We start from the raw sequence: 22,470 nt of genomic DNA, 5'->3' as shown, positions 1-22,470 counted from the left end.
TTGTTTACAACAAGATTTAGTTACTACTTAAGACTTATTCTTGATAATTTCTTCTAAAGTGACAGTCTCATATTCCACCCACACATTATTACAAAAAGATTACCCAAACATGCCATGTTATAACATCCTAGTTATTCACTCCACATAATGCCCTCCTTGTTCACAGAAAAAATAGATTGATGTTTCTGATGTGTAAATAAACCTTTACACCAGCTTCCCTTCCCCTCAATATTCCAGACCATGCCTGCCAGTTGCTACTGATAGAATTCAGTTTGATCTAGTTAAACCCTCTCTTCTGCATTATGTACACAGGACAGGAACACAAGGAACCTGATCCAGATACCAAAACTCAATTGCTCTTTTCTATCTTCTTGCTTTGAAAGACACTGTTAATTAAGTAATGAAGTTACATCTTTATTAAAGGAAATCAATTCAGTGTTCCCAAAAGCACTTTACCTTAATCCACACTAATGCATAAGGGCATTTGACAGGAGGTAGTTCTTAGTGCTATATAAATATAAGATAGAGAACAGCCCTCTTAGAAAAAGCCACCAAGAAAAAACAAAGCAAAAAAAAAAAAAAAAAAAAAACACCTTCCTCAAGCACAGCAAGCCAGACAGAGAAGGAGGCTCTTAAATTTGGAGTCAGGGGAGGTGGAGTACAAAGTCTGGAATCATCTGAAAGATTTATCTTCAAGAATTCAAATATGGCCTCAGATATTTACTAGCAGTGTGATCCTGGGCAAGTCACTTAACCCCATTGGCTTCAAATTTTCTCATCTGTCAAATGAGCTGGAGAAGGAAATGGCAAACCACTCCAGTATTTTTGCCAAGAAAACCCCAAATGGGGTCATGAAAACTTGGACATGACTGAAAATACAACTCAACAGCAACAACAATAATACACTTTTTAAAAGGAATTCAGCATTTGTATTTTCTGAATAACCCATTAATCTAATACATCTGAAGTTGGACTTCCAGTTAAGGAAAATGAGCTACCAATTTAAAAGAATCTACCTAGTGTATAAAATGAAGTACACTTGTGACCTAAGCATGTTTATGTCTGAAACATGGATTTATTGGCCAAGTTCTCATCACGTACAGATAGAACATTCCGAGACATGTCATTTTATAATTCAAGCACATGCCAAAAGTATTCTAGGTATGCATTTGAGCATAACATCCAGTCCGAATTCCTACATTTTTCTCAGACTCAAAGTGGTATAATATAGATTTCATATGGAGTAGGTGGCTGGGTACAGTTAAAAATAACTATTTCTTACACAAGTTTTGCCTAAATAGAAAATAAAGCCAACTAAATGTTCAGAAAGTGTGGCAGGATTTCAAGCACTGAGACCTCGAAGGAATAAAGCAGCCTCGGCAACATGTTGGGACTTTAGGGTTGGAGGCAGGCCCCTTAGAGATCAACTAATCCAACCCTTCTAGTTTTATAGGGAATGAAAATGAAGTTCAACATGGAAGCGTGACTTGGCCAGACTCATACAAACAGTAAATGACAAGCTTTAACTGGAGCTGGTATTCAAGTCTTCCAAATGCAAATCTAATGATCTTTCCAAAACCCTGTGCCTTTAAAGCACAGAATCTGTTTAAGAATTTTTACACATTTCCTATCCTTTGATGTGGACTCCAGTGGCTCAGGAGGTGAGGGCTCAATGTTAATGAGCAAGGATTCCTTTCCTTGATAGGATAAGAAACTTCCCCCAAATGCAGACTCTGCTATACATTTCCCACGCCTAGGCCCCAGCGGCTTCTCTAGGTACAGATGAAAGCCTAGAAGGAAGAGGAGTCATAGATCAGCAAAAGCTGCCATGATGGTTGGAAGAGTTGACAGACTGTATGTTTATCAGTAACATCTTTTGCATGGATGCAGGTCCCATTTCCTATTCATTAACATAAAATTCAGTGTCAAGTTTGTAGTTTGAAGACCAAATTATTATTTCTGCTTTAAGAAACAACTTGCTCAGTGGCACAGTGGATAGAGCAGCAGCCCTGAAGTCAGGAGGACCTAAGTTCAAATCTGGTCTCAGACACTGAACACTTCCTGGCTGTGTGACCCTGGGCAAGTCACTTAACCCCAAATGCCTCAAAGAAAAAACATAAATAAACTACTTGCTGCATGTTTAACATATATTGGATTGCTTGCTGTCTTAGGGTCTGGGGTGGGAGGAAGAAAAATTTGGAACATAAAGTTTTGCAAAGGTGAATTGTTGAAAGCCATCTTTGCATGTGGGAAAAATAAAATACTGTTTAAAAAAAAAAAAAAACAGAGAAACCATTTGTTTCATGACTTTCCTTTGCCATTCAATGAAGATAAAAATCTTGGCACTAAAATTGACCAAATACTCCATTACCACCATTACCACCACCGCCATCATCCTACTAAAACAGGAAAAATGCCAACTTTATGACCTTTCGTATCTTCAAAACACACCCAAATTAATGTGCAATATTACATTGGCTTGATTATGGATATTGGTTACAAGAGTTTTCTTTCTGTTTCCAATGACAAGGGAGAAAATAAATATTTGTTAACTGAGAAAAGGGCAGCTAGGTGATGTATGGGGTAGAACACTGGGCCTGGTATCCAGAAAACTTCTCTTCCTGCAAATCCAGTTAGAGACACTTACTATCTGTGTTTCTCTGGACAAATCCCTTAACTGTTTGCCTCACTGTAGAGGTGGGTATCCTATAAAATATAAAATAAAAAAAAATGCTTGAAATCAATACTTATCTTTTTTATATCAAAACACAAATCCCTCCCTTGATGCCCCATTGGCTGAATACCACAGAGGTCACAACCTATCAGGAATGAGTAATCCCCCTACCTTGAGTATGAATCTTCACTCCTAATTACATCATTATTTCTCCCTTGGCACTTACCTTATTTGAATATAGTTCTTCTCCTGATTCCCTACTGGCTGAGTACTATCATCTCTAAAGAGTCTAAATTCCATGAGTCTAAGTTTCCTCACTAAGGCTCCCTTCCAAAATCCCACCTCCAGTTATATATATTTCCCCTCTAATTATATTTTACAATGTGTTTCTTATTCTAAATCCCCACCTCTGATTATATCTACAAGTCTGAGTCCCCATCCTTAATTACATTTTCCTTTAATTAGTTTGTTTCCTTGTTCCACCTCCATTTCTTAGGTTTTAATTTTATTTTTCTAATTTAAGTTTCATTTCTCTAATTCAATTTTTGTAACTGTGGAAATGAAACCCTCATCCAATTCTCACAAGATCACTCCAATATCTTTCCCAAGAAAACGGAACAACAAATTGAAAAAAATATAAAATTTAAAAACTTATATTCTCTATTCTTACTAGCTGACTGCTAATGCCTCAAACTCACCATGTCCAGAAATGAAATCATATTTTTTCCCCACTTATTTGTTTCCTACCAAATTAGCTCCCTTCCCCTGATTTTTCTATACATAGTACCTACCATCCTTTCTGCTACCTAGGTTCAAAAACATAAGGTGCTAAAATATAAGCTGATATTCCAAAAATATAGATCTGGCTATGTCAGTTTCTCAATTCCCATTTTCAATGGTTCACGCGCTATTGCTTCTATGATAAATATGAATCCTTTAGAATAGCATTTAATGCTCTCAATAATCTGTCACAAACTAGCTTTTCGTTCTTTTTTCATAATGTTCCCCTTCCATGCTCTTCATTCTTATTAAACTGACCAGCCAGTTTTTACTCATAAAATGACACACTATCTCCTATTTTCAAGCCTTTTGTCAAGTGATCTCCCATATAAAGAATGCCTTTATTCTTCATTTCCACCACTTAGAATTCCTACTTTAAAATACAATTTGAGTACTACATACTACACCTACCTGCTTCTAAGTAATCTTGATATAGTTCATGTTTATTTGTGTACTTGATATAAGCCCAAACAGAATGTAAGTTTCTTGAGGGCAATTTTATTTTCTTCACATCTTCAAATTCAGCATAGTACCTTACGTAAAAAAAGAATTTAATTAATGTTGATATCAAATGAGAACTTTTAGGAGAACATAACTGACTCTATTTTGATATTGTTATATTGATATCACATAAATACACTGAATGAATATACCAAATGTTTCCTTCAGTGCTTCCCTTACTCCAATCATTCTATAGTTAGGAAAGAAAACTCATAATACTTTTAAGTTTCCAGCAATTTATCCAGTTCTCTTTATTCTGATAAGACATTTTAGTAGGAGCTTAATACATGCTAATTAACTGATAAATAAAGAAAATTCAGTCTTTTTTTGTAAATGGACATGTTAAAGGCCTTTGTTAACAGTTTAAGCATCCTTTTTCTTTTTCTAAAAATGTTGCTTTTCAACTCTAATAGATCTTACCCAAAAATGCATTGTTAACCTGCCTATCAGATCTCACTCAAACTCTAGGTCATGGAACTCAGGACAAGAATCTCTCTCTCCCCATCTACATACATACATATGTGTATATACACAAGATATATATACATACATACATGGGCTTATATACATACCTACATGCATATAAATATGAAACGTATGTATATGTATATTTGTGTGTGTGTATATATATAGAGAGATATATAGATATATATCTTTATGTCTATATATCTGTTGAATTATAAGACACATATAGTCCCATCACCTGCTGATGGTGTGTTAACATTCTTGAGCTGATAAACTGCAATGTACCTGTCTTTCTATAACTTGTGCTGGCTATTTTGTGTAATGATTATTTAACAAGGACCCTGAAAATTCTTGCAATATTGAACCGAACTGAATGTGAGGATGAGAGCTAGGGAGGTAACCTGTTAGCATTCTTCCACAGTCTTTCTCATATCCATGTTACTCCTTGACACCATTCCAGTTCTGCTTCCCCTGGTACTTGTTTTACCACTTAACTTGGATCCTAACTGGTCTGTTTCCCTTCTCTCCCTGTTTCAAGTCTTCCATACATTACCTCGAGTGGTCTTTCAAAAAGCACAGATAAATCTGTCATGTCAATTTTCAAAAACTTTCAAATGGATCTCAGGTGCCTACCAACTAAATTTAGAACCCATAAGCCTAGTCAGTATTTAAAGCCTTCCACATCCTGTCCCCAATTTACCTTTTAAGCTTTGGCTTCCATCATTTCCCTATGAACCAATCAAACTGAATTCCTTACCTAACTCAGACTTATAATGTACTTTACCATATCTGCTCCTGAGCTCATGAGATTTTACCAAAATACAACTTTTCCCAAGGAAATCTTTTAAATATGAACTCAAATGCCATCTTTCCATGAAGTTCCTGATTACCAACCAATTAACTGCAGCCAGAATGTCAGACTCAGAGTCAGAATTATCCGAAGCTGGAATTCTACTTCAGGTACTTACTAATTATGTAACCCTAGGAAAATAACATAATCTCTCTTAGATTTGGTTTTCCCATCTACAAAATGGAAATAATGACAGTCCCTAACTCACAGAGTTATTTAAAAGAAGCAAATGAGATAGTATATGTAAAATGCTTTGCAAATCTTAAAGTATTATGTAAATGGCAGCTTATCATCATCATCATAATCTTTTCCTCAATAGTATTTTATTTTTCCAAATACACATAAAGATATTTTCAACATTCATTTTTATAAGATTTTGTGTTCTAAATTCTTCTCCTTCCCTCTTATCTCCCTTCCCAATACCGCAATTTGATATGGATTATATGTGTGATTCTTTTAAAACCTATTTCCTATTTGTCAAGTTGTGCAAGAAAAATCAGATCAAAAAGGAAAAAAACCAAAAGAAAGAAAAAGCAAACAAATAAACAAAATAGATGAAAATACTATGCTTTGATCCACATTTAACCTCCACAGTTGTCTCTCTGGATACAGAGGGCATTTTCCATCCCAAATCTATTGAAGTTGTCTTGAATCACCTCATTATTGAAAAGTGCCAAGTCCATCACAGTTGATCATCACACAATTTTGCTGTTACTATGTACAATATTCTCTTGGTTCTGCTCACTTCACTCAGTCTCAGCTCATGTAAGTCTTTGCAGGTTTTTCTAAAATCAGCCTCCTGATTATTTCTTATTGAACAATAATATTCTACTATATTCATATACCCCAACTTATTCATCAGCTTATTCAATCATTCCCTGACTAATGGCCATCCACTCAATTTCCACTTCTTTGCTACTATAAAAAGAGCTACTACAAACAGTTTTGCACACGTGGATACTTTTTGCTCTTTTATAATCTCTTTGGGCTACAGAGCCAATAGGGAGATTGCTGGATCAAAGGGTATGCACAGTTTTATAGCCCGTTGGGCACAGTTCCAAACTGCGCTCCAGAATGCTCTCCACTTACAATACATTAGTATCCCAGTTTTCCAACATCCCCTCCAACATTTATCATTTTTTTTCCTATCATCTTAGTCAATCTGAGAGGTGTCAAGTGGTACCTCAGAATTGTCTTAATTTGTATCATAACTTATTATAATATGTTATGTCATAATTTTTTACTTCTTTAAACTCCCAACCCTTTTTCATGTCAATTATCAATGTCAAATTCAACCTAGGAAAACAGTTATTTATGAATGTCTTATTTCTCCACATAAATTTTAAGTTTCTTGAGGGCAGACGCTATATATTTTTAAATTTCTGCACTTTCTCTAAATACAGTACTTTGAAATTAGCTTAGGAAATTGTGAATGATCAGTCAAGTTTGACTTTATTGTTGACTAAATGAATACTGTTAAAAAAATAAAAACCTACAACAAGACTTAAAACAGAGAACCAGGATCCAACTACATTTAAAAACAAAGTTCTGTGATTAAAATTATAGTAATATCTTTAATATGCAACCGATCACATCTGTCCTATGCAATTTACCTTTATCCTATGCTTCTTCCTTCCAAAAACTTCATACATCAAAAGACAGAAACATATTAAAATCACCTTTTCCATGATCATCAATAATTCTTAGAAGCCAGTTAAAAACAGCTAGAAACTGGATCAGTTCTTTTAGTTTGATGAGATCTCACTGAATAATGTTTCCTAATGAGTTTTAAAGAACTCTGTCAAAAAATTTAAAAATTACAATGTGCAATTTGGCAGGCAGGCCAGAGTTATTGCTAAATGATGTAAATCAAGATATGATAGTCACATGAAAATTTCTTTAAAATACTAAAGGCCCCCCCCCCCCCCCCGCACAGTTGGCTCATATGATCTATGAAGGGTTGGCACTTAACTAATATATTTTTCCAATCTTATGGCTCTATGCCTATCTCTTTCATGCTTTTGCCATTTGTTCAGTACTAATTGTAACCGATCACACATTTATAAAAACAAGCAAACAAAAATCAAAAACCAAGGCAAAGGATAATGTTCATTCTCCCTAGCCTAGAATTTAAGACTATCAGAATACTATACCCATGAGCTTAGAAAGTTTCAGAAGAGGGGGCAGTTAGGTGGTGCAGGGGATAGAGCACCAATCCTGAAGTCAGAAGGACCTGAGTTCAAATGTGATCCCAGATACTTAACACTTCCTAGCTGTGTGACCCTGGTTAAGTCACTTAGCCCCGACTGCCTCAGCAAAAAGAAAAAGGGAAAAAAAAGAAAAAAGAAAGTTTCATACTCTATGAAAATGCATTGTTCAACCAGACTATCTCCACTGACTTGGTAACTTGGTAACTGACTTTCTTTCCACCTTTTTCATAACCTATTTTATGTTCCACCTCCTCCATTGAGCCTCTCTAAACCCATTTATTTCCATCTCTCTTCTAAATACACAACTGTCACTGTCCATAAATGTTTGCTGACAAGTCAGTGAATTTCTGATTTGGTACTTATCCATTTATTGCCCTGTTGATAAAGTTACAAAGGAGACTTTGTCTCTTGTAACAAAGTTAGGAAAAATTAACTCTTAATGGGATTATATCATTTCCCCAGCTAGATTTTAAGTTTTTTGAGGGCAGGAACCACATCTTATATTTATTTCTATGACTCATAATAATAAGCACAGTGACATGCATATAACACATACTCAAAATTGAAAAGTCTCCTGACTTTTTGAGTGGAGCTTTTAGCATTTCAGGTCATTATTCCTATGTAGAAGGTCTGTAAGTTATGTCAGACTTCTAGTATTATGTGATAAACATGACAAATACCTCTTGTATGGTTTTTAAAAAATCATTTTGGGCAGACTATTTTGGGCAAGAGCAATCATTGATCTATTTATAACATAATTCTTGTAATTCTCAGAATGGCATATTTGTTATGGCCTTTCTACCCTCCAATAATAATAGAACCAAAAAAAAAAAAACTCCAACATCCACCCAAGGGAAAAAAAATTCTTTCTTCCAAGAAATTATTTTTGTCTGATGTCTAAAGACACAAAACAATATTTTTAAGAGCATAAGACAAGAGACTATGTGTTTTATTATCAGTTTGATCTTTCCAAGCCATCAGATGCACACATGTCCCAACATCTGTAGCACAGACTGACCTCTGGCTCTAGAATACTTGTCAGTCCATGGAAGATATATGGCAACCTAACAAAACCCAAGAGGGCTTAACTCTGCAATTGAGAATTTCTTAATGAGAGTCATAGAGAAACCAAAATGCAAGACAAACGTCTAGATAGCCTGATATGGAAAACTGTTGGAAAAGTCATTGACATTTCCATATGTAAAACCTCATTCATTACCCTTTTAGAGCACACTTGGGATTTCTACAAATGTTCTGTTTTAGAATTTTATGATGCAGCCAGACACGGAAGTGAACAAACAACCACCAGAAGAGGGAAAAAAAGTCTAATTAAATGGTACTTGGGACTCAATATGCAGCTTTGAACAGACTAGTTTTGACTCTCATTTAACAGAATGGTTAGAATCTGTTTCCTTAATATACATTGAGTTATGATTCCATTTGTTGAAAAAGTAATTACTATTTTAAAGGTGTTGTTTTGTCTGAACAAAATACTGTAACTCCATTTTCCCATAAAACCTATGACTATGAAGAAACATCCATTTAAGTTCAACAAGGAGAAAGGTTCTTAGTTCTTTTGACAAATTTAAGAGAGAGTAAATTCTAATCCTGAATTCCAATTTAAACTTAATACCGAACTTCCAGGGGTGAGATATTGTGAAAGTCAACCCACAATAACAACATGATAGGGCACTTGACAGTGCCATTACTGAAAAATATGAATTCAAATCCTACCCAGAATAATCCATTTAACTTCTCTGTTTCTGTTTTTTTAATCTGTAAAATGAGTTGACTATCTTGATGGTTCCTTTATAGCTCTAATCTATTCCCCTATAATATCTGTTTCTTATTTCACTTCCATACAATATTAACTGCTACAATAATCTCTACTTTTTGATTTTGCTCTCCCAAATCTTTCATAAATGCTCTCCAGAGCATTCAGAGATTTTTTTAACTAAACCCTTCAGTCTAATATTAAAGGTCTTTCATGAATTAGCCTCACCTACATTTTCTCAATCTCAGTCCTAATTATTTTCCAATTCATTCCTTTTATATAGTTTATGAGCAACTGAATCTATCTGGCATCAATAAAATTCATAAAAATCCTTAAGTATTTCCTTTCCTAGTCTGTCTCTCACAATAAAATGAGATAATATCTACCCTATAACATTAGCATATATTCAGACTGGTTTTGTTCAATGCATAATATGGTTTCAAATTCCATCTCTGAGGTTTGCTACTTGTAAACCTCATCTCCTTAGACCTCAGTTTCTTCAGCTAGCTGGTGCCATAGCGCATGGAGTACTGGGTCTGGAATCAGGAAGACTCATCTTCCTGAATGCAAATCTGGCCTTAGACATTTATTGGCTGTGTGACCATGAAATCACTTCACCCTGTGTGCTTCACATATCAAATCATGGCATTTCAATATCTCTGCCAAGAAAACTACAAATGAGGTCATGAAGAGTCAGATACAAGTAAAATGATTGATCAACAACAAAAATAAGGTGGTAACCAAAGACCCCAACTTTTGGGATAAGTATTCACTGTTTGACAAAAACTGCTGGGAAAATTGGAAATTAGTATGGCAGAAACTAGGCATGGACCCATACTTAACACCATAAACCAAGATAAGAGCAAAATGGGTTCATGATTTAGGCATAAAGAACGAGATTATAAATAAATTAGAAGAACATAGGATAGTTTACCTCTCAGACTTGTGAAGGAGGAAGGAATTTGTGACCAAGACAGATCATTATTGATCACAAAATAGAAAATTTTGATTATATCAAGTTAAAAAGCTTTTGACAAACAAAACTAATGCAGACAAGATTAGAAGGGAAGCAATAAACTGGGAAAACATTTTTACAGTTAAAGTTTCTGATAAAGGCCTCATTTCCAAAATACATAGAGAACTGACTCTAATTTATAAGAAATCAAGCCATTTTCCCATCCTCAGCAACCTCAGCTGGCCATCCTCAGCAACGAGATCAACCAAATCATTTCCAATGGAGCAGTAATGAACTGAACCAGCTATGCCCAGAGAAAGAACTCTGGGTGATGACTAAAAACCATTACATTGAACTCCCAATCCCTATATTTATGCTCACCTGCATTTTTGATTTCCTTCACAAGCTAAATGTACAATATTTCAGAGTCTGATTCTTTTTGTACAGCAAAATAACGGTTTGGTCATGTATACTTATTGCGTATCTAATTTATATTTTAATATATTTAACATCTACTGGTCATCCTGCCATCTAGGGGAGAGGGTGGGGGTTAAGAGGTGAAAAATTGGAACAAGAGGTTTGGCAATTGTTAATGCTGTAAAGTTACCTATGCATATAACCTGTAAATAAAAGGCTATTAAATAAATAAATTAATTTAAAAAAAAGATAAATGGTCAAAGGATATAAACAATTTTTCAGATGATGAAATTGAAACTATTTTCACTCATATGAAAGTGTTCCAAATCACTATTGATCAGAGAAATGCAAATTAAGACAACTCTGAGATACGACTACACACACACCTGTCAGATTGGCTAAGATGACAAGAAAAGATAATGACAAATGTTGGAGGGGATGTGGGAAAACTGGGACGCTGACGAATTGTTGGTGGAACTGTGAATGGTCCAACCATACTGGAGAGCAATCTGGAATTATGCCCAAAAAGTTATCAAACTGTGCACACCCTTTGATCCAGCAGTGTTTCTATTGGGCTTATACCCCAAAGAGATCTTAAAGGAGGGAAAGGGACCCATATATGCAAAAAATGTTTGTGGCACCCCTTTTCGTAGTGGCCAGAAACTGGGAACTGAGTGGATGCCCATCAGTTGGAGAATGGTTGGGTAAATTGTGGTATATGAATGTTATGGAATATTATTGTTGTGTAAGAAATGATCAGCAGGAAGAATACAGAGAGGGCTTGGAGAGACTTACATGCACTGATGCTAAGTGAAATGAGCAGAACCAGGAGATCATTATGCATGGCAATAACAACAGTATATGAGGATCAATTCTGATGGAAGTGGCTATCTTTGGCAATGAGAAGATCCAATTCAATTCCAATTAATCAGTGATGAACAGAACTAACTACGCCCAGTGAAAGAACACTGGGAAATGAGTGTAGACCACAACATAGCATTTGCACTCTTTCTGTTGTTTTTTGCTTGCATTTTTGTTTTTCTTAGGTTATTTTTACCTTTCTAAATCCAATTTTTCTTGTGCAAGAAGATAATTGTATAAATATACACACATATACTGTATTTAAGATATACTTTAACATGTTTAACATGTAAGAGACTGCCTGCCATTTAGGGGAGGGGATGGAGGGAAGGAAGGGAAAAGTTGGAACAGAAATTTTTGCAAGGGTCAATGTTGAAAATTACCCATGCATATGTTCTGTCAATAAAGAGCTATAATAATTTTAAAAAATAAGGTGGTAAGACTATAAAGGCTTCTGAGGTTCCTCACAGATCTAAATCTGCTATGATCCCCTAGATAACAGTGAACTAGATCAAAATATACAATTTATTTATAAGATTAAAAAATCCACATTACTAAAGACTTTAAAGAAACCACAGACAACTTGGAAACTTGTGCCGAGCATTGGTGATTAGGATTCATGTCCTACCATCCAACTTTTACACAAACATCCCACCAAAATCAGTTTTTTAGATGTTGAAGGTATAAAAGTTCTTGACAGCTGATTACCTACACATTTAAAGACTCTGAAAGACTGCCAAAAAAAGGCAATGATTCAGATATACTTGGAGATTGTAACAAGTCTATAAAGCATTGTAAACAACTCACGGGCGCCCACAGGAGAGATGTGCTCCAGATCATAAAGGATTTTTAAATTTTTAAATTCGCACATCAGTAAGGATGTTGTGATACTTCCTGTTACTCTCTTACCTTTTTATTTTGTAGTTTCAGTCATCAAAATATAGCTATTTCTTAAGTACTTTTTTTAATTAGGTAAAATTTTGAATACACCTGATATTATGCAGCCACTAGGTGGCAATAGGTGCCCTGGCCTATTTCATAAAATCTGAACTACAATGTGGCAAGTTCAATCACAGACCTGTTTCTGATCACCACTTTTATTCATAAATATCAGATGGAACTTATTCCAACAGATTAATACAGAAAATGTTAGATGGCAAAAGTAGATAATTATCATAAAGAAGTGGCTAAAAGAGCCATACGAATGAATAACTTGGTACCTTTCTCACCAATCCTTAACTATCCAATCCAATTATATATGAAACATCTTAACAGACTATTGTTCTTTAACTCATCTTAAATTTGTGGTCCCAGTACTTCCAATCTAGATTGTCTTACATACTGATGCTTCAAAAATCAAGTAAATATCCCTGTGGCTAAATAGCTACACCATGCTCATTCAATTACAAAATTCTTTAAACCTTACTTCCTGACACATGCTCTTCCATCTAGCTGACCTTCTAGGACTGTTTTTATTTCTTGGCTCAAGACAATTTCTCTGCCTTCCAAACCCCAAATCCTCTTCCCTTCTCTGCTCTATTTTTCCTGGCTTCTTTAAGATCTAACTAAAATCTCATCTTTTACTGAAAGCTTTCCTCCCATTTCTTTTAATTCCAGTGCTTTCCCTGTTATTTTTTTCCCTATTTATCCTGTATGTAGCTTGCTTTGTGCATGTTTGCAAATTGTCTTCCCTATTAGACTGTAAGCTCCTCGAAGGCAAGAATTATCTTTTCCCTTTGTTCTGTATGCCCAGAGTGCACACAGCAGGCACTTAATAAATGTTTGATTGATTGATTGATTTCTGTCTTGATACTTTTATACATGCTAACTCCCCTGTCTGATGTCTTTCCTCTTTCATCTATCTAAATTCCTATCCTACATCAAAGAAACCAGAGAGCCTTGGACCTTAGAAATCATCTAACTGAGCCATTTTATATTATAGATAGCCAAACTGAGACCCCCCCAAATTCAATTCAATTCTAATCAAACATTAATTACTGAACACCTCCATGTGGCAGGTTTACAGGGCCAACAAAAAAATTAAACAATTTCAGCACTGAAGGAGTTTGCATTTTCTCAGGGCAAAACCAATTCATACCTACACCAACAAAAATAAACAGAATATATGCAGCATAAATTCAAAGTGACTTCAGACATAAAAGAAGACATCAGCAACTGGAAAGATTAGAAAAATCTTCCTAATTGAAGGTGCTTAATTGGCATCTGAGGTCTCCTTTGTAGAGAACAAGGGACTTTTAGGAAGCATGAGTGTTGGAGGCAGAGCTTTGTTTTAGTAGCAGAAATAGATCCTGATTCCAGTTTAGTGATCGTTCCCCTATTTCATTGCCTCAAAGAGCTATTTCTTCCATATTTTTTTTTTTTTGTTATGGAATTGTAGGCAATTTATGTTAACTGACTTGCCAAGGGTCATGTAGCCAACTAATGTTAAGTGTTTGAAGCCATATTTGAAGTTGGGTTCTCCTGACTCCAGGAGAATTATTTGAGAATCTCTTTTATCTTGTTGTTGTTGTTGTTCTTCTTCTTCTTTTTTTTTTTTTTTTGCTGAGGCAATTGGAGTTAAGTGACTTGCCCACGGTCACACAGCTAGGATGTGTTAAATGTCTGAGAACTCAGGTTTAATTTGAACTCAGGTCCTCCTAACTTCAGGGCTGGTGCTCTCTCTGCTGTGCCACCTAGCTACCCCATCTTTTATCTTTTGAACTATGATCCTTTAGTCCTAAAGTATCATTTAAAAAGAAACTGTACAAACCCTGTTCACTTACCAACATATAATACCGTGCTGCTCTAGCTATCATAAGTATCCACTTTGTTTGAACTATACTTCTCATAGTGGTTCTTTCTTTTATACATCAAAATAAGCATGTCTTGGATAAAGATATCCTAATTCTATTAGAACCTGAAACTCATATGACTAAATCTCTTCTATGGAGTCATCTTTTAAAATCTACTTCTCCCTGAAGAATGTTTTGCTTGACTTGAATATATATTTCTCTTTTTTTCCCTTCTTTAATAATGTCTTTTTAAAAAATTTCATGTTTATTTTTCTCAATATTTTATTTTTATAAATACATGTAAAGATAGTTTTCAACATTCATTTGTAAGATTCTGTGTTCCAATTTTTTTCCCCTCCCTCCCCCAAGTCCTCCCATCTAAGACAGCAAGTAATCCAATACAGGTTAAACATTCACAATCTTTCTAAACATATTTCTGTATTTGTCATGTTGTGAAAAAAAAATCAGACCAAAAGAGGAAAAAGAAATGAGAAAGAAAAAATAAACAAACATAAAAGGTGGAAAATACTATAGAACATACATTCCTGACAAGGGTTTTTTTTATTCTTTCTCATGGGAAGGGGAGACATGCGAGTTATAGAAAATAAACATGTGTTAATTTTAAAAATAACTTTAAAATATTCTTAAACCTCTCTAGAAAACTTTTCTAGAAAACAGAGTTTATTCACGCTATCATCCTTATGACAGATGGTTTATCATACAGAGGATCAATCAATCAATAAGCATTTCCTAATTATTTGTTCCAGGTGCTGACTACATCTGGTATTCTTATCTACCATGCCTTCTAGCTGACCAAAGCCCCAAACCACCACTTTTTCCATTGTATTATTCTTTGACAGAGACACACTGCAGTGATATTTTAGCAGTAGTTCAGGAGGGATTTCTCCAGTTGACAAAAATAAAAAATTAAAAGTACTTCAATTGTTAAGAGATCAGAAGTTCAAGGTAGAATGGGAGCATACAATATAATTGTATGGGATCTCATCCCTATGTTTTGTTGAAGGACTTCTGTCTACATGGGTGGCAACTGTTGTGGACTTCTGTTTGTGAGAAGAAGAATCAACTACAAGAAACAATGAGAGAGATCTGGATCTTCCCAAATTATTTTCCATATTCAGGGAGATGGAGAGGGGAAAGACAAGATTTCACCTTAAATAAAATGATTACAGTATTTCTTCCTGGGTTATCAAAATGAGGTAGAACATATAACGAATAGAACAACAGTATTTACAATGATTGCAGCAGCATGGAAATAACAGTCTCTTTCTTTAAAAAGCAGCAAAGTTATGCAAAATAGGACAATAAGGACCACTATGTTTGGCATTGTACCAGTCAAAAAACAGAACCAATACATTGAAGAAAGCTCTTAGGAAGCAGCAGATTATCAAAAAATTTCAAAAATAAAAACTATATGGAAAAAAAAATCCCTCCTTTTTCAAGGAAAAAGAAAGAAATCTGTCATACTGAATGGCTCAGTTTCTCACAATGAAAAGTTCAGAGGTGGGTATAATAATTTAATTTTAACTTGGCACTATTATGACATTTCCCTCCCTCTTACCACTCCCAACCAATAAATTCAGAGAAGAGAGAAGAGGCATGACACTTGAAACCAATGAACTCAATAGATTATAACTATATTTTGCTTCTCATCTTGCTTTTTCAGACAATTAAACTGAATCTGCCTGTGTTTCAGTAATGGAAATAAGATCCAGTCAGGCGTATACAGTCTCCTGAACACAGCAATCCTCCTTCTCCTCTCCCACACAATTTCCTGTATACTCCACCAGGGACACAGAAAAAAACTCAGCTAGGGAAATTCATTCTGGGGTAAATTTCTCTGCTCTGAGGCCATTAATTGCTTGTTTCATGAGGTAATTATCTTTGATATCCTCACAGTTATTTCTAGATTTTAAAATAAATTGAATTTACTCCTGAATATATCAAGTAGTGTGCCATTTTACAAATAAGTTACAGTATCAGTTAATTCCTTTGGAAGATCCTTCTTTGAAAATTAACTTTTAATCTGGCACATCTATTTCCATCATTTTTATATGAATGCAAAATTATGCACACTAGAGGCAACAGTCTCTTCATTACCTACTCATCACCAAGATGCGAAAGCATCCTCCTGTCCACTAACAAGGTTCTTCATGACTATACAGTGAAAAGAACATCATCTCTAGGTCAAAAAATTCAGCTTTCCTTGTAATAAAAGTAGTCTCTGTTATTTGGAGTTCTAGTCCACAAGCATCCTCAGCTTGCTCTTTTGGCCCATTCTATCTTGAAGGGAGAATAAGGGGGGGTTAATAATAATAAGTAGGGAGGCATTATTCTTGTATCTCTCCTCCATGTCACTTACTTTGGGGCCTCTATGCATCTTCTGCTAGGGTCCCAGGAGAAAAAGTAATGGCAGCAGCATTAAGACTCCACAGGCTTAGGAAAGGCTTTTCACAGAAAAAGCCATCACATGGAAGGTCAGATTAGTATAAACAAGCTACTCTTGCTCTGTCTGGCCTTCTAGAGGGTCATGAGAGGTTTAAGAGCTAGACTCTATTCACTCATTTATTTTTAATTTGGCCATTCATCAAGCCAGTTAAGCTTCCATTCTGGAAGTGAAAACTTCAAAAATCAAACAGGGTACCTAATATTTTTGATCCTGTTCTCTCAAAATGATAGTCAAAGAAGAGTTATGGTTATATAGTTTGAAAAGAAATAAAGCTTTTATGGCTATTAAATAGCTACTGGGTAATTCTAAATAAATGCAATCTTGCTTGATTCTTGCATTTTTGACATTAAAGATGCAGGCAAGTATTCCTATACTGAAAGCTGAAGTTAAAAATGGATGGAAGCCAGTTTAACTGAGCTTTATCAATCCATTCCATACATCCTCAAGTAATATACTCTAAACCTCCTCCCTAAACTCTTCCAAGAATTGGAAGTAGCAGGCTCATTTTTTTCAGACAATGTTTGTGGAATTAATTTGAATAAAGTGAGCTTTAAAACACATTTACACAAATATAATTATTGAGTATCTACTTATATACATAGTAGAGAATTCACCACAGTGAATGCAGAGAAGAAAAATGATTAATCTTGCCCTCAGAAAGTTTTTAATCCATGGAAAGAAGAAGGTGCTTATAAAATCAAAGTTTCATGCTTATTTAAAATATAAAATAAAACTTTAAGGGCATTGTGTTACTGAGTATAGGACATTGTTTCATACATAAATGAGTGTATTTAATCACTCAGCTTTTATTGATGGTGATTTGCTACCTTACTGATAATCACAACAGTGGTCTCTGAATTTATGAAGTTAATTTAGAACCTGAATATCCCACAATTTATTTTCAGATCTTAACTCGTACAGGCACAAAATAAATGGAAGGATCCAATATGATTTTAATTATGAGTTTTTAAAAATTGTTTAATTTTAATCCTTTTGCAAAAGACTTGACTAGCTGTGTGACCCTGGGCAAGTCACTTTATCCCAACTGCCAAAAGAAGGGAGGCAGAAAGGAAGTAGGGAACGAAGGAAGAGGAGGAAGAAGGAAAAAAGGAAAGAGGGAAGGAAGGGAAGGAGGGAGGGAGAAAAGAAGGAAAGGAGGAAGGGAGAGAGAGGAAGAAGAAAAGAAAGGGAAGATCACCTGTGGCAGGTGATCCTTAGGCTTGAGCCCACCTTCCCCTAAATTAAGTATATACACTGGTGAAAAAAGTATGTGACAGATTTTAGCTAAGAGTAGGGATGAAAATGGGGGGTATTTTGTTTCAGATATATCAGTAATGCTAGGATGTCAATGCAAAGTCTTTCAGATTGCCAAAATTCACAAAGTCAGTGATAAAGAAAGAGGGGGGAAGAGAAAATTAAGGCTGAAATTAAAGTACACACTTCTCTCTTCCAAGGGACTTCTTGGGAAAATTAGTTGGATCCCTTGATCCTTTAACCAGAATCTCTATCAGAATTCCAACAGCTTGAATTATAAATTGATCTTCTACTTTATAAAGGAATCACAAGGAATGATTGTTTTCTTTGCCAATCCACTTCATCCAGTGCTTTTTGCACTAAATAAACTGAGACTTTTAAATTACCTCATTAAGGTACTGATCATCTTATTCCTTACTTTAAGGAGTGTGGGGTGTGGTGACTTGATATTTACTCAGCCAATCCCAACAGTAGAAACACACACACACACACACACACACACACACACACACACACACACACACACCTTTCTCACACTAATAATTTTTATTCAATGAATGAGAGCTAACTAGATTCAGAATACAACTAAGATACCCATTAGGCTTTGAACTCTTTAAGAATAGTGAGTAGTGAATCCTAGTGAGTAAGGAATCTTAAATAAGTCTCAGCCTTGTCTTTTGTGTAACTTCTTTTTGCTGAGAAAATGATGCAGTTATCTGATGGAATGCCAGGAAAGCATAAAGAAAGAAAGGTCATCCTTTCTTGTGCATTAATCAACGAGTATTCTTTATTATATCCTTGTGTTTTACCCCAGAAACCTGGTCAGTTCCTTGAGTAAATAGTCTTCCTAAAGGAATGAACAAATAGTCTCCTTGGTGGGACTCTTGTGAGGGAGCGTCCTATACCTGGGAGGCTGCTACATTGCAAGAGTCATGTATCAAATGACAATATAGGGTAGTGCCTTCTTTGTGCTCAGCCTATAAAAACCCTTTAGTGGAAAGGGAGTTTGAGGATTTGGGCTAGGAAGTCCTGGTATAGCTTGCCTAGCAATGGCTCCCACTAGAGACTCTGAATAGTGGTGACTATCCTTCCAGCCAAGAAATTCAGATGTTGATACTTTCTTGGAGTGATACAATGTATATTGTATGTTATTTGTTTGTTACAGTGGCTATTATGGTTGTTAATTGTGTATTACTTTTGTGCTATGAGTTTCCTCTTTCCTCATGTCTTATTAAAATCAAGGTTCTGAGCAATAATAAACTTGTACCCAGCCTCTTTAAGACTATGCCTACTGAAATGCAAATTCTGAACCTAGATTAATTTTACATTAAGTTGAATTTAATGCAGTATACAGAGAAGAATTACAAGAGATAAGAAAGTGTACATGGGTTGGGGTAGAAGAAATCATCGGTGAAATAAATTTATAAATAGTTTTAAAAAGTGCAAAAATTATTAAATTTGTTAATCCATCAATCAAAAAAAAATTGTTTCTTATATATCAGACACTGGAGATACAAAGACAGAGAAAGAAATAATTTCTCCTCTTAAGGAGCTTACATTCTAATGGCCATTTAAGAATAAGCTACATAGATGAAAAATGAATATGTATATACATACATATATATATTTATTCACAAACTCACATACTTTGACACATGATTGGAGACAATGTAGCCCATAATTCCCATAAGGCATACATTATTAGAGGAAGTTAATTTTTTTAAGTGCTTAAACTGATCATTTAGGTGAAGTAAACCCAATACTTGACTAGGAATCTAAATTCTTTACAATTTAACCACTTACAAGTGGTTGTAGGTAGTCTTGCCTACATCCCCTGGCTGGTTTGTAATCTGAAGAAATCATTTCAACTCTTCTGAAAACAGAGATGAACTGTGTGATCTCTAAGGTACCTAAGAATCCATGAGACAGCTGACCTATTCTGTGCCTGTATTCTCACCCATTTCTCTATTTTGTTGTTCCATTAAGTAAAAAGGCTGGGAGCTCCAAGTACCTGTAAGGCTGAAAGGTTCTATAATGCATCAACATCCATTCCCAGAAAGAGAATACTGTTACAGGAGGCATACTTATGTTTGCATCTGTTGTGGTCAAGTCAACTAAACAAATACTTTCTATATGTTTACAAATAAAACTCTGAGGGCACAAAAATGGTACAGAAATTTTGGCCCTCAAGAAGTTAATTTATAATCAAGAAGAGTTAAGATATATAAACAAGTAACTACCAAGTAATTCTCAGTCCCAGGTCTAGTCCCAGCTGTGCCACCAAACAGCTACGTGACCTTGGCCAAGCCACATCTTCTCTGAGCCTTACTGCATTCCCTCATCTATAAAACAAGAAATGACAATACTTCTACTGCTTACCTTGGAGGGATTTTCAGGAAAAGCCCTTGGTAAGACTACAAAACCTAGTTATTAAAATTATTATGAACACAGAGGAAGAGATCACTCATTTTCAGGTCCCATGGGTCCAGCACACCATGGTTATATAGCATTAAATAAAACAAATTAAAACCCACAAGCATTCCACAATCCTGGCAACTTAGCTAAGAATCTATGACAAATTTGGCTTTGAAAGAATAAATATCAAAAAATTACTTTTCCCATGAAAAAAATTCAAGGAAACGAAATCACGCCTACAACATCCCCTAAATTTTTCCTACTGATGAGGAACATTCATATATGAAGCACGGGGCTCAATGTGCATGAAGTTATAGGGCCAGAGACTTAATTTTCTTCCTCAGAGTCCTTCTTTGATCCATCTGACCTAGTCTCTTCTGATAAGGTGAACAAGAAACAGGGGGGACTATATTTGTGATTACACTGATATTGGGAATTCCCACACCAGGAAATTCCCTTTATCAATGCCAAGTCAGCAGTTTCTCTTCAACTTAACAGTTTTAAAGAGTTGCCTAGAACCAGGAGAACATTGTACACAGTAACAGCAAGATTAGGTAATAAGCAACTATGATAGACTTAGCTCTTCTCAGCAATACAATAACTTAAGACAATTCCAAAAGACTTGGGATGGAAAATGCCATCTGCATCCAGAGAGAACTATGGATGCAGAATACATATCAAAGCATACTGTTTTCACCTTTTTTTGTTTTCTTTTTTCTTTCTCACAGTTTTTCCTTTTGTTCTGATTTTTCTTTCACAAAATGACTAATATGAAATATGTTTAAAATGACTGCATATGTATAACATATCAGATTGCATGCTGTCTTGAGGAAGGGCAAGAGAGGAAGGGAGAAAAAAATTAGACTCAAAATTTTACAAAAATGATTGTTGAAAACTATCTTTACATGTAATTGGGAAAATAAATACTACTGAGATTCTTTTTTTAAAAAGTTGCTTATACCAACAGGTTAAGGGACTTGCCAATAGTCTAGATAAGATTTGAACTTGGGTCTTCCTGACATAAAGCACGATCTCTTAAATAAAGAGATTAGCATATCATACCAAGACTTTTTTGGTGGTGTTGTTGCTTGTATTCTGTAAATACTTACAATCTAGCTCATTTTTTAGGAGTAACAATGATGAGAGGAAAAGTACTCAGAGTAATAATGCATTCAGGGTAGGGAAGGGATTGGAAATCATACTGATTGAAGATACTGGAAATGTAAAATCAGGAGAAGAAAAAACGGGTAGTGGATTAAGATGAGGCAGAGTACTTAGAGGATCATGGAGTCAGGGAAGTAGAAAGAATCTCTTCAGTTTACAGTTGAGACAACTGAGATTAATCCCTTAGCTTGTGATCCAAAAGCTCTAAGTATTTTTACTTTACTGGCTTTTTAAGCCAATATTCAACAAAGTTGTTCCAACTACATACATCCCCAAAGCTCTTTTTGCCATCTAGAGGTCTCTCATAAAAGAGATTAGTCTTGTTTTAGGTAGTCTTAGAAATAGAGGGGATTGAACAAAATAACCTATGAAACCGTGTTCAGCTACAGGTTGAATTCAGGTCCTATCATCCTGTGTTGGAGGGCCCGATTTTAAAAGTCCAGGTTTTTGTATAAAAGCGATTTGTAAGATACTGATGTAGTGACTAGAAAGACAGTAATGATAAAGGGCCTCAGTAAACCTCATCATTCCACATTTGAACAGTTTACAAATAGTATGTCAGAAAATTAAGATGGCTGATGATCAAAATCAGAAATATTGAACAATCAATTTTGCTTTTGCTTCATTTCAAGTTTAGATGGTAAATGCTTTGTTGATCACATGCTGCTTACATGATAACATCTGAGAAGGTTAACTCAACCAAAATGCAAGACTTGTGAAATTCAAACATACCGTATAAATCAGCTTTCCTTTGCTAAGGGCAAGTACCAAGGAGCAACTCTTAAATAATTTCAATTGTGAGAACCAAAGACAAAATTGGATTTGTATCCACTACCTGTGTGACAGGGCAGCTAGGTGGCAAAGTAGATAGAGCAATGGGCTTAAGACCTT

At 35.2% G+C, this 22,470-nt stretch overlaps 1 protein-coding gene across 6 annotated transcripts in view; it reads right to left on the bottom strand.

Annotated features, from left to right (window-relative positions):
• Positions 1-22,470, bottom strand: part of RAI14 (retinoic acid induced 14) — a 157,660-nt gene that overhangs the window by 63,408 nt on the left and 71,782 nt on the right. The window contains exon 2 of one of the 6 annotated variants that reach the window (XM_031963962.1): positions 3,866-3,987. The exons of the other annotated variants lie outside the window; for them this stretch is intronic. The gene's annotated coding sequence lies outside the window, so the exon portion shown is untranslated. The remainder of the gene's footprint in view (positions 1-3,865; positions 3,988-22,470) is intronic. 6 annotated transcript variants of the gene reach the window in all.

The sequence above is a fragment of the Sarcophilus harrisii genome, chromosome 1 (genome assembly GCF_902635505.1).
Source record: "Sarcophilus harrisii chromosome 1, mSarHar1.11, whole genome shotgun sequence".
NCBI lineage: Eukaryota > Metazoa > Chordata > Mammalia > Dasyuromorphia > Dasyuridae > Sarcophilus > Sarcophilus harrisii.
The sequence above is the reverse complement of the archived record's forward strand: the minus strand, read 5'-3'. Positions and strand labels throughout refer to the sequence as shown.